The sequence below is a fragment of the Cynara cardunculus genome, assembly GCF_001531365.2.
Source record: "Cynara cardunculus var. scolymus isolate 2C chromosome LG 13, CcrdV1, whole genome shotgun sequence".
In the NCBI taxonomy this organism is placed as follows: Eukaryota; Viridiplantae; Streptophyta; class Magnoliopsida; order Asterales; family Asteraceae; genus Cynara; species Cynara cardunculus.
The window spans coordinates 937690-949442 of record NC_037540.1 but is presented as its reverse complement, the minus strand read 5'-3'; the positions used below and the strand labels follow the sequence as shown (position 1 = coordinate 949442).

Sequence of the window (11753 nt, the reverse complement as noted above, 5' to 3'; positions counted from 1 at the left end):
AGATTTTTTATATTTAAAATGAGATGTTTATCCTGTATTTGATTGTGTTTATCTGCAGTTAGTTACACGAATTCAGATATGGGATGAAATCGGATAGGAATGAACGGGTTTAAGAGTTTTTAAGAATTTTTGTTAAATGCTTTATAATATAGTATATATATATATAAAATATAAATTATATTATTAAAATAATTAATAATTAATTAAAAGAAATTAGGGTATAAGAATGAGAAAAAACAAAAGAAGAGTTGATGGGAGGGATAGGGAATGAGAAAGGGGGAATGATGATGTCTGGTAATATGAATAACATAACATCGGGCGCCGCCTCTTTCTCTGCCCATTAAACATCATCATTCTCTATTTCCTTCTGCCGCCGTATTTCTTAATTTTCTTTTTCTTTTTCTTTTTCTATTTAGTTTAATTATATTCATTTAAAAACAAAAACAAAAACAAATACAAATTAAGGTCAAAATGTCAATGGATGAACAGAAGTACGTTTACATAAGCCAACCCAAGCCAGCCCGCATGAGCACGAGTGGCCGACAACTGTTGACGCCTACGATCCAGTATATTGTAGTCCATAAAACCATGGTATGTTATGTGTGGTGGACGGTCATGATTGTCCCCTCTTCATACACATCCCACACGTGGCGCATGATTAAACCCAGAATGTTTACTTGCAGATAACAAACGACACCAGATCTACATGAAAGCGACCTCTCCTCTTTTCTTTCCCCTTCTTTTCTTTTTTACACTTTCACCCCCTCTTTTTCTCTTTCCTTTTCAACTTTCATCCCCAATCTATCATTCACCATTCACCATTCACCATTCAAACCTTTACCCATGGTAAAAATAATATTTTACTAGAACACTTACTGGATAAACGTGTATTATGTCAATTACCAACCAGGTGAGTATAAGAAAGATCGAGAATTTTACCTGGTACGAGGAAATGTATTGATCAATAGTCTTAACATGTAAGCGTTTATTGGGTGATAAACGCTTACTACCAATCTATTTTATTGGCTGAGAATATTTCTCAATAAGATTAGTAAAAGCGGTGACTCTTTGCTAATAAATGCTTACTGGGTGAGCTTTTGGTCCGAGTGGATTTTTTTTCGTTCCTCGACTTTTGTCTGTATTATTGGTGCATGCCGTATTCTATTATCTTTATAACATGATTATTACCGATAACGATTACAGTTAAGTTAAATCTTCACGGAGTGATTTGGCATGTAGGTTTTCTATGAAAGAAGAACCAAGTTGCTTTCTCGGCGTTATGATACTGTAATCCATTGGTGTATTCGCGATATGATATTGTAATCTTTACAGTTGCTTTCACATTAGTGTATTCGCGATATGATACACATGTGATACTAAATCAGTGACGTAAACATCCTTTGGTACGACTTTACATCACATGTGTATTATTCACATATTACAAGTGTTTTCACAAAATGAAGGTGTTCTCGTTTGAACCTCCACCTACGTATGTGTGTGTGTGTGTGTGTGTGTGAACTTTGTAAAATATGAGGCAGATGTACTTGGTAAAGAAACAGTCTAACAGAAGAGAGACAGTATGCAGAAGAAACCAAATAAACTAAAAAAATAAACTTGTTGCATAATTTGAAAGCCTGAGCTTTGCATCAACCCTGAAAATATACAAACCAAAAGTTGACTTTTTGACTTCTCAAACACGATGAACGTCGGGAATCAAAGGCGTAAACGGTACCTGACGCCTGCTTACGGTTTGGCATAGAAAGCTACCATTTTGGGATCCAATTGGCCACTACAATAGCTAGAAGAGATGATCGAAAGCTCTTGATACCCTTTCCACTCTTCCGATGGTTTTAGAATGATCAGTTTCTCAAGAACGCCAGAATCCACTGACAACATCATCTTGTAATCCTTGTCACAAAACCCCGAAGCTGCCGCCTTTGCTGCGTTGTCCCAAGGAGTCCACAAAACTGCATTTCGACATCAATCCATAAGTTCATTAAAGAACATCTTATTTCACTTTTGAATATGAATCTTTCAGTTTAAAAATACAAATCCATAGATTTGATACACTATAACATCAACATTATAGGGCGCTAAATATGTCTAAGGGACTGACCGACTGTTCGGTTGGTTTTCCATTAAGTCTTGTATGAATAAAGCTGTCTGAGTGGATTAATCTGTCTGTACGGATTGGGAAGGTTTTTGTTTCGTTTTGAAGGGTTTTCTCATAGATGGAATAAACAAGTTCTTTAATTGGGAAGGACAGGTTTGAAAAAAACTTGACTTTCTGCATAAAGCTCCCCCTAGAAGTTTCCTAGATAAGCCACTTTCAATGTCATTAAGCCACTTCAGAACAATTATGTATAGCTGACGGAATAAGCTGCGAGTTCCATTAAACTCATCAAGCTGCTAATAAATATACTCTAAATGTTCTAATAGACTGCTTTACAGGACCAAACAATTGTGCGTTCTATATAGGTGTTACAATGGAATGTTATAAATAAGTTTTTAGGACACTTCTGAAATAAAGCGTAATGTTGACTTTTTTATAGACCACTGTTCCGTAAACATATATTTCTATAGGACACATGTTTTTTTATAAGGCATTTTTTCAATTAATGTCATATGAAAAAGACTAGCAAAACGTCTTATTTCAAAAGTGTTCTAAAAAACTTGTTAGAATGCCCGAAAACGTCCTATCAACCTATTGTAACACCTTTACATAGGACATACAATTGTTTGATCCTATAAATTTAAGTGCTACAAAGCAGTCTATTAAGACATTTAGACATATTTGGCATCCTATAAAGCAGATTCTGTTGTAATGACAAGAATCTTGAAGATAAGATACTCACACCTTTGTTTTCACATGAATCTTGAAGTAAAACAAAAAAGTGCAATTTTGACATGAATCTTATAGCAAGAGAACACAAATCTATTTTTGATATATGAATCTTGACATCAAAGATAACAAAAAGTATGCAATTTGACATGAACACAAATTTGTAATTTGACAAGAGTCTTGAAGTTGAAGAACTGAAGATCGTGATAAGAAAATATAGAAAATTGAATTTTGAAGAATACCCGCATCCGGGAGGCCTTCGTTACGGATGACAATTGTCCTCTTCTTATCATGGTCTATGATGGCTATGTTACCCGGTGTTCTCATATAAACACGATCAACCTATCAAAGAATCCATACCATATTCATCAACCATTTGCTACAATTAAGTACATAGGAAAGGTTCAAATGAGAAGCATAAATATTTTGAGAACTGTTATTTGCATTGATGCATATACACCGTATGAATTTCACCGAGTCAATGCACATATACTTGCATACATAGTAGATATTTATTGATGAATATACTCATTGACAAAATACATATACATGCATTGGGGCTTAATCAGTTAAGAAGTCCAAAATCCGTGAGATCCATCTTAAGCCACTAATTTAAGATAATTAATGGGACAATTAAGGAGATGATTATCATTATTTATTAAACAAAGATTAAAGCATTTTTAGGAAATTCCATACATATCTTTTTCTCTCTCGTATCTCTATATTAACAAAACACGTACAATTAAATGTGCATACAACTTGAACGTGTTGTAAACAATCTTAAAAAAAACTTTACTAGTATATTCAAAAGGTTCACATGATATTCACAAGTGGTAGGTTTAAGTTTAGTTTTATTGATTTAGTTGGTGTTCACAAGCTACACCAGATCTCGTAGATTTAGAGTGTGTTCAAAAAGTATAATAGTATTTCTAAGAAAGTGTTCACAATGTGTTCACCTTGTATGCATATTCAATTATGTATACGTACGTATATGTTATGGAGAGAGATGTGATAAAAGATAGGAGAGAAGAGAGGTTTTTAATTTATAAGATATTTTATTTTTCAACTAATTTTTTATGGTTTAAATTGGATCTCATGAATTAAAAAGTTATGGTTCAGAATATTTATGGTTCTCATTCGAACCTTCTCCTATGTGTGTATAATATAGATGTGGGTGAAGGATCCTGTGAGAAGGGAAGTTATGGTGAGAAGCGTAAGAAGAGATCCAAACCTCGGATCACTTTTAATCTCATGCCCACCCATGAATTGTGCTCTAAAAGAGAATTGATCCGGTGCATATCGGTGTACCACATTAGTGTTGACATTCATAGGATTGATCCAAGGGAGGAGATCTCTTCTTACGCTTCTCACCACAACTTCCCATCTCACCTGAACTCAACCCTATATATGTATGTAGGGTTGGGTTCCGGTGAGAAGGGAAATTATAATGAGAAGCGTAAGAAGAGATCTCAATCCTAATTGGTGTCAACACTAATGAGGTGCACAGAGATGCACCGGATCATTTACCTTCTAAAACGCAATTCATGGGTGGGCATGAGATTAAAAGGGTTCAGATCTCTTCTTACCCTTCGCACCATAACTTCCTTTCTCACACGATCCTTCGCCTATATATGTATGTATGTATACATGTATTTGTATATGTATATAGATACCGAGCGGGAAAGAGACCTCTCCATCAAATGTGATTGCGTCTGGTTGCTCTGTGGATCTTTTTCCCTCCTGCAGATTATCAAGAAAATCGAGCGTCTCTAATCCTTCAACTCTCACTTCACTGAAAATGGAAACCCCACATCAGAAACTCGACGAAAACTATTAAAAGCTTGAAACTTTAATCGAAATCAGCAAAACAGACCTTATATCAGATACCGAGAAGTAATTTTGCAGAGCAATCGTAAACGAAAATGACGTGCTATCTGTATTCTTGATATGGGAAATCATTGTCATCTTGTCTGGACCCAATGAAACACGAAGGCGGAACTCAAAGCTGCATAAATATCATTTGATCCGTAAAACTAACCCAAGATTACACTTCCATTCAATATCAAACAAAATATATAAATGGCCATAATGCACTACATGTAATCGACTTCATAAGACCCCAAATGTTTCTAAATGTTCTAATAGACTGCCTTATAAGACTTTAAGTTTATAGGATCACACGATTATACGTCTTGTGTGAAGGTGTTACAATAAGTTGATACTTTGATAGGACGCTTTTGGGCATTCCAACAAGTTTTTAGGACAATTTTGAAATAAAGCATCATATTAGGCTTTTTATGTGACATTATTTGAAAATATGCCTTTTCAAAAGTGTCCTATAATGATGCGTATGGTATCCAGACAAGATAGGACAGAACATGACAGATGTTCAGACTTCAGCGTTTGGTAAAACAGAACTGGACAAAACTGAATGAAAAAAATGACCAATACCCTTAATGAGTTGTTTATATATTTTGATTAATTTATGTATTTTATTAAATTATGATAAAACAAGTATTTTTATAACAAAATATATCATTAGAAAGTTTTTGTAAAGACGATTAAAATGACACAAAAATAAAAAATTTGTAGTTTCCCATTTTTATCTTATACTTTTTCTTTATTTTTTTTATCATTAATATTTACTAAATTACATAAATTAATCAAAATATGTATTTTGAGGACAGTAAAGTGAAAGTTAAGAGCATAAAATATAAATAAATAACATTTAAAGAATGAATAAATTGTAAAGAGGGAGGCGTATTTGGTGTTTTAGAAGAGAATTGGGTTTTATTTTGAGGTTACATTGGTAAAATATAGGTATGTTCCATGGGGTAGGGGTGGAATACGCCTGATCCACTTTGTTTCTCTTTGGTCCATATAAAAGTCCCGCCAAACATGAAACAGTGATCCCTGTTTTGTTCTGTCATGTCCAGTGTACCAAACGCACCCTAACAAAACTAAAAGGACCCTTAATTTAAGTGTCTAAAAAACTTATTAGGATGCCCAAATACGTCCTAATATTCTATTGTAACTCCCTTATATCGGACTCACAATTGTTTTGTCCTATAAAGCAGTCTATTAGGACATTTAGACATCTTTGGCATATAAAGCCGATTTTGTTGCAGTGACAAATAGAACCCAAGGTTTAAGGGACGTAAACACTCTTGAAAAACATGATTCTGATTATTACCTACGTGGCCACATATTTGAATTGTTTGCAGTGGTTTTTAAAGTTAGATCTACAGAAGATGGGTTTCCCGTGGGAGTCAGACGCAACGGGATGTTATCTAATGACCTTACGTTGTTCTTTGAAGAACAAATCTCCTTGATCGTCCCCGTATTACCTAACTGCAAGGATCAGAGAAACATGATGATCCAAAAATAATGAACAATTTATGATGAAAAATGTTCATGCATAATGAATATGGCTTACTTGTGGAAAGCAAAGAGATATTCCTCCTTTAGAAGACCTTCCAGCAGCCTAAGAAGTGTGAAAATTCATATGTGAAGATGGAGTATAAGGTTATTGATCTTAAAACATTTATGTTTATTATACATAGAGATTAAAACTGTGCATGTGTAGGGTAGTTTCAAACGTGAACTGTAAATATTTTGAGAACATGGGAACCAACTATTCATATGTTTTATTCATGATGAATGCCGTGATAGATATTCATGATGAAAATTATTCATAAACAATATACATGATTATTCATGATTGAATAGTACATGAAATAGTTGGTTCCCCTTCATGTGTATTGGCATAATTGCCCTCTTTGTATGTGTAGATGCGTAAAACGGGCCGAAATTCATACCTTTCTGCTCATAAAAAGCAATTCTTCGCCTTGACTGTTCTTCCATGACACAACTTTCCCACCATAGAGAAGAACCTGCAAATAAGCTTCCACGTAATACACAAGGGATCGAAGGTAGTTTGAACATATAACGAAAGAAGCAGACAAATCCATTTCAACAAACCGTTAACTTATATTTTCAATGAAAAACACGCGAAGCATTCAGTCCAAAAGCAAGAATCTCATAATCCGAAAACATAGGCATTCAAAGGAGGTAAGATAAGAGAACTTTTACTTATTAAATCACATGTTTCAGAATTTCTACCATGGCTTCGACCATGAAATTTTAGACTTCACTTTAGGTTGGTTGAAACATGAAAAATACAAAATTGTTGATATAATCCAACTCTTTAAATGCATATCTACTTTTGGTAATTATATGATGTGTGCCCTCGGGTGTGTAGCTAAGTTGGCAAAGGGGCAGAGTGACTTTGCTCAAATACACAACAGGTTCAAGTTCGAATCATGTGGGAAACAGGCTTGAACCCCTCCGCTAGCCTCAACCTCTAAGTCAGCTCTAAAATGCCTACTCACATGTGGTTCCTAGCGCACGAATTCTGTGTGGGGCAGTTGGGCTTGCCGGTAATCAACCTTTTGCTCAAAGAATAATATGGTGTGTCATATTCAATATCAACCCAACATGAATCTTCGAAACTCAAGATTGTAACATTTTCTTGATAATCTATCTAATTGATCAATTCCCAAGAAGGAAAAAAGCCCATTCAATTATCTTGGATCACATCTTGAATCAAATGATCATCTGGCAGCATATATACATATACATACTATACATATATATATACACTAGAGTTCTTTAGCTAATATAACCAAAATTGATCAACTTTTCAGACCATTTTTTCATGATAAAAAAGGATGCAATCAACATTTGACCCATTACCCTCATCTTTTCGTTGCAAACTAATAATGGGTCCTTGAAAATGGCAACAAAAACACCAAAATTTGCAAAAACTGAACCATTCTTTAAAGGGTTACAGAGATGAAAGAATGATACCTCAGCAGAAGAACCACCAGGTTCAAAAAGGAAAACTCTAGGCAAGCTTTTGTAGTCATTAGAAACATAATCATTCCTTGGCATTTGATTCAAAGTACCAAACCACCTCCACAATCTTATCCTCTTCACTAATGGGTTCTCTTTTGTCCACTCCAGCTACAACAAAACACACCCAAGAACATCAAAAAAACCCTCCAGTTTGACCTTTCTAAAGTCAAAATTGCCAAATTGGTACTTCCAAATTTCAAATCTGATACAGATTGTGTTACAATTTCACTCAAAATACTTGGTAATCACATTCCAATTTAAGGGGTAATCTGATTTAGGAATCAAAGGAAACAAGGACGAGACAGAATGAATAGGAACTTTTAGAAAAAGAGATTATACCTTTGGTTTTGATATTGTTGATCTTGATGGATTGTGATGGATACCCAATTGAAATTAGGGTTTTTGTAGAGAGACCCATTTGGGATTTGATCAGATGAATGAAAGAAAGGGTAACAGTTAACAGAAGAAAGAAGGAAAGGACGTCCATGGTGGTTTCTTTTCTGTCTCAGTTTTCGTGGCTTTCGGGATAACGATGGGAATCTTTTGGATGTTTCATCCATTTGGTTTAATTGGTCGGTTTGGAATTTTATCGTGTAAAGTTGAACATCTTACCGCCCAAACCCTAATTAGGTTCAAGAAAAAGCAAACCAAACTTTGATGATTTCTTGAAATGTTTCATCTAAAGATTGAACCAAAATGGCATAGCTTTGGATTTTAGTATGTTATGGACAAGAAGTTTATTCGGTACCCTTTTTTTTAAGAGGTGTTGAAGTCTAAAGTTTTATTTTACTGCTGATTGATAAGTGGAGGTGTTGAAGTCTGAAAGATGAATCAGTAAAATATTTTTTTTTTGTAAATTGATAAACGTTTAAATTGTCTATTTTATCCATCAGAAAATTATAGTATTGAATTTATAAATAAATTTATACAAATTTCACATATTTATTCATTATCATTACGAAATTTACATTTAATGATATATTTAACATTTATTTAAACGAAAATATGTCATTGACGGTATTTAACACGTTTAAATCCTATCAAAATACATCAACTAAGAGAAATGATCGACTAAGGTCAATCGATTGAGAAACGTCGTTGTTGAAAGTCTGGAGAACAATAAAAGGCAAGTAAGAGGTTGGTTTACCTTTTATCAGATAAACTAACGATAAAACATAAGTGTCTCTGAATTATAGAAGTTATAACTAACTCATCACTTCGTATTATCTGGATCCAAAAAACTAGTCTTTCTTAACGAATAAGACATAAGAGACTGATAAAAACTTAAAAAAATAATAATGTATGTATGTATATTTCTCATTATACCTTTAATTACGAGAGGGATAAAATTAGGGGTATACAACAAATCGTCAAATCAATCAACCTGCTAACAAACCAATTAAATGCAACTCGGTAAACAACAACAGCAAATGGATGTGCCAAAGAATATAAATGATGTTATAGATATTTGGTTAACGAATCTATCAATTCAAAGACTCCATCATTTGATGTTGTATTTTAGTGGGGAAAAAATGCTAATAGTTATAGTTTTACATTTATAGGACGTCTAAAATGTTTAAGTATTCTAATGAGATATTTTATTATACTTAAGTTTATAGGATGAAACTAAAAAACGTCATATATAAAACTGTTAAAATATGTTTATAGAACGTTTTTTGGTATTTTAACAAGTTTTTAGGACGCTTTTAAAAATAAAATGTCGAATTAGTTATTTTATATGACACTACTTGAAAGTGTATATGGACACAAATGTTCTATAAAATAGACGAGTTTATAAAACATTTCTCAAAATTGTTTTATAAAATAGTTAATACAACACTTTATTCAAAAACGATCTAAATTTTTTGTTGAAACGCCCAAAAATGTCTTATAAACTTATTGTAACACTTTTATATATGATGTTTATAGTTTGATCCTCGTCAAATTTATGTAACTGCTAACCCGCCATCCCATCAAACCCGCCGTAAAATGTCCTATAAACCTACTGTAACACTTTATAGTTTGATCCCATATTTTCAAATGAGTTGGTTTGGGTTGAGATTTTTCCAAACTACCATAATTATGTCGGGTCGTATAAATACCGTAAACAGCCCAACCAACCCGCACACACCCCTAGATAAAATTTATCTCTCTATTATCAAGGGTAAAATTATCTTTTAAGACTTTATATCTTAGATACCAAAATGGAAGTTTTGAAAGTACGTTACCTAAAACATGAATCAAGTTAAATAACATTACTTTTTCATACAATTTGCCATTTTTAAAACTATATGTATTTTATTCATTTTCTACATTTATTTTGGTATGGAGAGTTTTTTTTTTTTTCGTCTCATTTTTTAGTTCATTTTTAATAAAAACATTTAATTATACAAATTGTACGGATTGAATTAGACTCGGTTTTTTGATGAAATTTATCTTCGTAGCTTGCCTTTATTCCCTCCTTGTGTCGGGTCCCGAAAGGAATGGAAGGAGAGACAAACTTTATCTCGGTGGAAACTGAAACCCGACTTTGTGGAGAGACACGTTAAAACATTCAACGAGATGCATTTCCCACGCCCCAAAAATTGTATCGACAAAAAGACCTTAAAAGGGCTATATCCCCTCCTATAAAATGCTAGGTAGAGGTGGTTAGCCGACTGATAACCCTGTATTTTGCCAGGCAGGAAAGCGAGCTGGTAAGCATGGTACTGTATCGGCGGCCGAGGCCGGTGCTCCGCGTTCTATCTAGGTCCATCACCTTCTTCGTCCTCATATACCTTTTTACTATCTCTATACTCGTCATCAGCGCTCTCCCACCTTCCTGGTCGATGAGCTGGGTCAATCTCCATGCCCTTATCTTCTTCAAGGCTAAGAAGTCAACTAACGGTCTGAGAAGGCTAAGAAGTGGAGCTCGATTCAATCCAGATGCAGCCGAGCTCGAAATTTTTTCACGACAATCATTTAAAGTTTACATTTATATCTGGTTTTTAAGGTAAAGTTTATATTTAATCTGTTTCAAAATAACTGTCTATTTTTTATTTTAATTTCTCTAATTCTACCTTAATCATAAGATAGAGAAATTCACTATTATCTGTATTGACCGGAAAATTATAATTTAGTTAATTAAATTGTATAGTAATTACACATTTTTGTATTTACGGTTTAGAAATTGCGGTTTTCATTATATTGTTGATAATTCATTGTTATTTTCATTCTTTTAATTTATAATTTATTGTTGTTTCGGTCCTTATGGTTTACAATTATTTACCATTTCGGTCCCTTGTACTTAAAGATAAGAATTAGTCCAAGGACGAAAACAACAATAAATTGTAAATCATTTGAATAAAAAATTATAAACGACAAGGACGAAAATCGAAATTATTAACGAGTACTCTTTAATTTAAGACAAATGTAGCATAGCCTAAACAAGTTTCTCATAAAAAACAAAAAATTAAGCAACTTTCGATAACGTAAAAACCATAGAGTAAAGCTGGGACGGACCCAATGTATTAGATGCGATGGCACGGGCCATTGCTTTTTTCCACCGTCGTATGGTAAAAGATTATACGATCGTGAAAAATGTTACTGTATCTATTTTTTTTAAGTATATAATATTAATACACGGTAAATGCAACAAATAAACTCATACATCTTTGGTAAGGTTTGAATCCCTGACCTCTTAGGAGGCCAGAGATTATGATACCACTAGGCCAGGTTTCCCCTTTATGGAGTTGGTTTGCAAGTTTTTTCTTCCATCCAGACCCAAATTTGAATCTTGTTAGTGTCATTTTCTTAGTTTTTACCTTTTAATTTCAGATTTACTATGCTTCTGGATAAAAATGCAACAAAAGATGTGAACACAAGACCTCACATATGAAAAGCAATAAATTAACCAACAGACCAGTGATGATTTTATGACAAATATCCCTATACTTGTTTCTTTAGTTAAATGAAAAAGTTTGAGGTCCGTCTATGAAGTAAACGACAAATATTC

The 11753-nt window shown here is 33.5% G+C and overlaps 1 pseudogene; it reads right to left on the bottom strand.

Moving 5' to 3' along the window:
- Window positions 1-1581: 1581 nt before the first annotated feature.
- On the bottom strand, window positions 1582-8261 carry LOC112526078 (annotated as a pseudogene).
- Between the last annotated feature and the right edge of the window lie 3492 nt (window positions 8262-11753).